Raw genomic sequence first — 6,855 nt, 5'->3', positions numbered from 1 at the left:
TAGCAGAAACATCGGTAAAAGAGTAAGGAATATATCCACACTTTTGCAGCAAAATCAGTACAAGGCCTCTGGTCCTTAATAGCTCGACATCGTGATACCCAAGAAACGTACATGCTGACCCAGCAAAATAAGTGGCCCACACAGACAGACAGACAGCAAAGGTGGCGGTAGAAGTGCCTTTATAATAAGCAACTTGTAGGGAATGGCCAAACAACATATCTTCTTCCAGCGATGATCTATCATAATTCACATTTTTATGCACAGGGAACAATTTCTTTCAATTTCTTCCAGCAAAGGATCCGAAAAAGCTGCAGGCATCCGAACTGGAGAACAATATTACAGCAATGGTAAATCAGGCGTGATGAACGTGGCATTAATGCCACTAAATCTGACAATATTTATGATAAAAGGTTATTTATCGTTTTTGCGTACAGAATGGGAAGTTTGGGGTCGAAAGTAACACCAAGTATCGTCAACTATTCATATGCCTGAGGGCATATTATGGTGGGTTCAGCTTATGAACAGTTTCCCGGGTTTCTACTGTTCTCCCTCATCCCTCACTAACTACATTATGCATTAGGAAGAGTGAATAGCTGCAACAAGAGTTTTATCATCTGCATACTATCCTAATTTCAGTGCCACACCAAAGATATAAAAACATGAAAGGTCAAAGTATCACAACCATGTAGAACTCTAGACACGTTTAGTCTGGGCTCACTAAAAACTCCATCTACATTTTTTTTCTTGTTTTTGCTGGTCACTTGAAAAGCCGTGAATTTGCTCAAATACGTAATCTCTGACGTTTTAATTACAAAGCGTGTTTGTAAGAGCCTCACGACTAACGAAAGACAAGCAGTTCTAAAACAATGTAAAAAATTCTGAACGCATATTCACTTTTCAGGTCATGCTCAAGAACACCACAAGTACATATTTGTTTCCTGTTAGTACGACGGTGACGCGATATAAGGGCTTATGGGTAAAATTTTCAACAGGCCTCTTTTATCTGGGGTAATAAGCGATTATAAAATCCTATCATTAAATAACTTTCGGTTATCAGGAAAATAAAATCTATAAAATGCAATGAGACTGCGAGACGGCACCCTAGATTTCCTTAATTAAGAAATGAATGGGATTAACTGAACAGGTCCTGCTCGGAAATAACTGTCTCGGGTGCCTGGGCTCTTTTCAACTTCCCCTCAAGCGAGTGCTCACTTACTAATAATGAGGGACTCAGGCAGGCATATGAAGATTATGACTGGGCGTTTCAATTTACGGCCCTATAAACTTTGCTTGGTCTTTGGAGTTGGTTAATGCATTGGATCAAAAGATGGAGGACTTTTAGCTTGGTCCACTGAAGATAAATCTTGAGTACTTTGTTTTAGCTTGGTTTTTTAATTATTATAAAAATTCCTATAGGCAGACCAATGAATTCCATTTATTTCACAGGTAGCTTAAGAACCATTCAAGCAATTCAACTAAGGCAATTATATCACCATGTGTCGAACTTTATATTTTTAATGACAACATATTCCTTTGCATGAATGACTAAAACAGGGTTCATTAATGATGTGGATTTTCACATTTTTCTTTCGGATGGAACGACCTATCGATACTCATTTCAGACATCTTTATAGCTGTTCAAGGATGTTGAAGTTTCCTTGAGGCCTCAGTCAAGTAGCTTATTCAGTAGTGGTGACAGGGATATATTGGCTAAGGGAGACACGTCCATCATTAAAGCACAATAGTCAGAGGTACCAATAATTTCCTAGACATCGGTCTCCAACGAGGGAGAAACAAGTCAGCACCAAATTCAGTACATTTTCAGATATGTAGTTCAACTCTTGAGCCAAGACAGGTTCAGTGCTTTGCGCTTAAATCACTAGAAGAAACAAAATAGGATTTGGATTCAAGAAACTACGCTAAGCAAATTTTTTCTAACAAAAAAACTAAAAAGTCATTATTGCTGTAGTTACAAGGAGTCCAATACATATACACACTTCGTCTTTTAAAAACTGTCACAAAATTTCTTTGCAGTAACATTCACAATTTCTATGATGGTAAAAATGAAATTCTGCTCTGCTGCAGACAGCCATAGTCTAAGTATACGGCGCCCGTAAAGACAGTTGGGTCGTCAGAACTCGCAATAAGGTAAAACGTTTTTGAAATCTAAGAACCCGATGATTTTGGTTTAGTTCCGGATAGAGGCACGAGGCAATAATAGAATTCTAGAATCTGAAGTAAGATTATCGGAGAGACAGCCAAACACTAAACATATAAGTTTGGATTATGACTCAAGGACAGCACAAAAAGAGAAAAGAAAAACGCATGTTTTCTTAGTAAAGTGCAAATGTTTGAGTTTAAATAAACAGAACCTGAAATGACACTTATTATTAAGAGGACAAAGGTAACCTCACAATGTAAATGTCGTTCCCGTTGGCGTTAAAAGCTACCAATACTGATTAGCTAAAAAAAAAAAACCTACCTGAGGAGAACCGAACATGAATATTACATCTATTTATTAAGGAATTTGAGAGAAAACCAGAGCAATCACGAAGAAAATTAATTCCAATAGAGGATCTGCCATCAGGAGAGCTTATCCATCATTCTCTAGTGGCGTTATGGTATGTATAAAATACACCGTTAAAAAGCCTTAGTTTCAAACGCTACCTATAATTATCAAGATTTACCAAGTTGAGTACGAGAAAAGACGTGTTCAGATTTTTCTCACGAAGCAAACATGGCAGAGCTGCTTAGTTGGAAGTAGTCTAAACGCGAGGAACTGCTTGTATATGATCATACCTCTGTCTTTGCACTAATTAGTAAAATCATGCATTTTGCATGACCTGTCTTCTATACAGCATCTATGTAAATGACCAGAAAAAAGGAATATTAATTTTTTACAAAACCCCTTTAATGAATCTAGCTTTGAAATAATGACCGCGGAAAACATCCACTTTCATTGTGATTTAGGAGTGATTGGAGGAAATGTCCTTAATAACAGGAATTTCCGTCCAAATTCCAGTCTACTAATCTGGTTTGTCAAAATGGTAAATATTTGACAGTCGTCAGATCGACCGAGAGATCAATGTCTCACAGCATTCAAAATGATTATCATTACTTTTCTTTGGATGAACCCTATTCATATGGATCAAGCCCACAGGGACCACTGACTTGAAATTCAACCTTCCAAAGAATATGGTTTTCATTTGAAAGAAGTAAAAGAAAGTAACAGGAAATACAGAGAAGAGATCAGTAATTAGAAAAGGAAAAAAATAGATAAAAATGTAGGTAAATTATTGCCATACAAGGAATATTGATTGTTCTAGGGCAGTAAAGCATTGCATGTTCGCTTAAACTTTTGAAGTTCTAAGAGAAAAAGAGCAACCAATATATGAAGGGCAGGTTACTGTGAATTCCATAAACTAATAAATTCATACATGACTTCATCATTCACATAAGGATTTATTAATAAGCATCACCAATAATTGATGTTAAAAATATACATTTTCTTCCGTCAAGGTCTTAAAACAGACATGGTTATTAAGTCTAAAAAACAGTAAATGATAGGAATAAAAAAGATTATCCAGGGTTGTATAGGTCAGATATGATATTCATAATACGTTAGAAAAAATCCTTGTTCAGATTCTGAATGCTGACACATAAATACAGAAGTTGGAAAGTTATGACTGGTTCGGATTTAAAAGCAAGATGGATCCAAAGAGAAACTTCATCTGATTAATAGCAGTGAAATTGTATTTATTTTCAACGAAAGAGCAAGAATGTCATCGTCACAAGGAAAAAGCCTGGAATAAATATAGAAAAACATAATAAGAATTCTTGATTTTATAAGTTCAGTAATTGATACAAGGATATTTTGAGTTTCAACTTACATTAGTCTGGAAATGTAGGAAAGGATGTTAACCACAATATTTCCTTTACTCGTATGCGTAGGCAATTCTTGATAAACAGCGCTGGGTAGTTTCCTTCAAGGGAATAATTTGTAGAGAAAAATACGAATGACACCAGTAGTATCAAATCATACTGATCCTGGCTACACAACTGACAATAATTTGTCCAATCCATCATAACTCGTGGAGCTGCCCATTTAGAAATAAGAGCTAAAAATTAACATGTTATCTCCGTCCTCTTACGAGACGATTCTATAGTTTAGGTTCAAGGCTATTAGTAATGGGTGTTTTAAAAACGAGAAGTTATGTATATGTTACTGAGGGATAGCAAAATGCACGCGCAGGGACATTTGATCCCCAAGGGGCTGGTACTAAACACAGCAAAACAGTGTAGGTGAGTCACTGTCTCGCCATGGTTTAGCACTTTGCCCATGGGGGGGATCAACCCTGCCCCTGGGGGACCCAAATGTCCAAGTGCATTTCGCTATCTGCCTGAAATTTCAGAAAGTTCGCGAAATGCCTAGTTTCGCTATCTGACTGTAACATATACATACATACAGACAAATATATATATATATATATAATATATATATATATATATTATTATATATATTACTATATATATAATATATATATATATTTATATATATATATATATATATATATATATATTATGTATGTATGTATATAGTTTGAATTTCGACCGAGGTTAAATAGTTTAGGCACGTTACATTCAATTCCATAACGCTTTTTTTCACCAATAACGTCTCAAAAAAAAAAAAAAATAATATATATTATATATATATAATATAATATATAATATATATTATATATATATTATATTATATATATATATATATATATATATATATATATATTTAGATATAAAACACATGCACATTATGTGCATGTCTTAATGGACGTACATGGCAAGTTTTTTCTTTTAAGAGTAGCTAGATAAAGATTACCCGATTGGTGTTCCACTGACCACTGTATTTGAAAGATGATTCGTTGGAGAGTAATGGAATAAAAGGACGGAAACGTACTAAGAATGGCACCAAGTACCGAACTATGGCTAAGATGCTGTGATAGGGGTGCGTGAAATAGAACTTTTTAGATGGTTAACTGGTATCCTAAACATCGCTCGGTACATCTTCAAAAAGAAAAGTAAGTTAAATTGTAGTTTCATAGTTTGGGAACGTCATTTCTTCCATCACCTAGAAAAAGTGCAGCTATTCCTTCCTTTGAAGAAATGACTTAGTACAAAGATTTCAAAGGTATAGACATAGCGGAAGGACTCCGGTGTTACCATGAAAACATTTCACTAACTAGTTAGCCAAGAGCGTAAGACTCATCACCAACTCCTCCCAAATTCTTGTTAGCCACGCCTACTGGACTGCTCATCAAGAGTCACGCCACACCACTAACTCACCCTAATGAGCAGTCCAGTACACGGGGCTAACAAGAATTTAGGAGGAGTTGATGAGTAACGCATGCAGCATGGGGTGAAGTCTAGTGTAAACTCACCTTTACACTTACAGGAAACTGGGACTTCAAATACAATGAGCTAAATATCACACTGTAATGAATACAATCTGCTAGATCATTCAAAAAGGGCACATAAGGTCAAGCTAGACATGAATTCAAGTGAGAAACCTTTATGAAGCCGATCTATAATTTTGGGGATTTCATCTTATCTCTCCCTAGACCGGACTGAATTAAATAGTAATTTCCATGACCAATGATCCCACCTTTTTTTACGAGCTAAAAGAGAATGACCCTCTTTCAGCAAGGTGAACTCTACCACCTGTCAGAGAGCCAATTCTTAGATTTACTTCTGGAAATCATATCAATTAGATGTTTAATGACCATGTCCTTCTTTTAAATGCCAAGCGTTGGGATAATCTTCCTCTTTCCCCTTTGCCTGATTCATCCATACAATCCTCTATTTTTTTAAGAGGTGAGTCTAGCACGTCCTCCCTTTTCCTCGCCCGGCATGGTTGCGTATGGGAATTTGTCTGCTGTCATGCCATCGGTTTTGGTATTTACAAAAAATAAAGATGCATTAATGCAAAAGGAACATAAGATGCCTTTACTACGTCTAGATTAGGGCAAGAAAATGATGGAACACCATCAGCAGCTAACTGAAAATCACTCCCGTGAATAACAGAAACGGAGTTATTTCCACGGTTCGGATCATTTATAACGGATAAAGTATCCCCATTTCAAAAGTACCAAGGCACTGGAAAATAAAATATCCACTTTAAGAGTAAAATTCATGGAAACAAAATTTCCATGTTTATTTTGGAACTACTAAATTAATTCACCCAATCCCAACTGGAATATACTCATCATTCCTGGTATCCAGACTATGATCGGCAATTCAATTATATTTTTATTCAAAGGCCTCGATCATTGTTTATTGTTTCAATTTCCATCTCAGTGTATGTATGTATGTATGATGTATGCATGTGTATGTATATGATATATATATATATATATATATATATATATATATATATATATATATATATATATATATATATATCAGGAATCTACGTCCCTTTTAACCAGAGTTATTTGCCAGCGTGACCTCATTCTGATACTTGGATGCAGGTTCTAATCCTAAGGACAGCAGGATCATTAATTCATATTTTTGTATTTGCATCTAAGCTTTGGTAGTGACCAATTGCCCAAAATTGTGAAGAATTTAAGACGGTAAGATAGCGTTACAGTTATTAGAAATTACGCACACACAGAGATATAATGTACATGCAATATATTCTATATACATACATACATACACACACACACACACACACACACACACACACACATATATATATATATATATATATATATATATATATATATATATATATATATATATATATATAATAATATTACAGTATATAAAACCGACGGTCGGACTAGGTATGTATGTCTA

The sequence above is a fragment of the Macrobrachium nipponense genome, chromosome 41 (assembly GCF_015104395.2).
Source record: "Macrobrachium nipponense isolate FS-2020 chromosome 41, ASM1510439v2, whole genome shotgun sequence".
Taxonomy (NCBI): Eukaryota; Metazoa; Arthropoda; class Malacostraca; order Decapoda; family Palaemonidae; genus Macrobrachium; species Macrobrachium nipponense.
The sequence above is the reverse complement of the archived record's forward strand: the minus strand, read 5'-3'. Positions refer to the sequence as shown.